General features: G+C 48.0%; 1 protein-coding gene across 2 annotated transcripts in view; it reads right to left on the bottom strand.

Moving 5' to 3' along the window:
* The window catches only part of LOC119590799 (transcriptional enhancer factor TEF-1-like), a gene marked incomplete in the record, with an annotated part of 156884 nt that overhangs the window by 126817 nt on the left and 29788 nt on the right, over nucleotides 1–279 (bottom strand).

The raw sequence follows: 279 nt of genomic DNA, 5'->3' as shown, positions 1-279 counted from the left end.
CCTTCCCCCCCCCCTCCTCATGAACCGCGGCCATGAGCATGAACTACTGCCTGCTGCCAGTACTCCTCGCCCCCCCCCTCCCTTCGCCGTCCAAAATGTTATGAATATCTAAAATCAATGAACTCATATTGATGTCCCCTTTTTAACGACCGGCCTCTGCTTAAAGCCACCTGTGGAACCTGCCCTATTCTGCATGTTCCTTGACTGGGTGCTTCTAGAAATCATATGCAGATGCTGTGTGTGTATAAATATATACATATTTTATATATGCGCTCCCAA

This window comes from Penaeus monodon, chromosome 27 (genome assembly GCF_015228065.2).
Source record: "Penaeus monodon isolate SGIC_2016 chromosome 27, NSTDA_Pmon_1, whole genome shotgun sequence".
Classification (NCBI taxonomy): domain Eukaryota; kingdom Metazoa; phylum Arthropoda; class Malacostraca; order Decapoda; family Penaeidae; genus Penaeus; species Penaeus monodon.
This window is presented reverse-complemented; position numbering and strand designations above follow the sequence as displayed.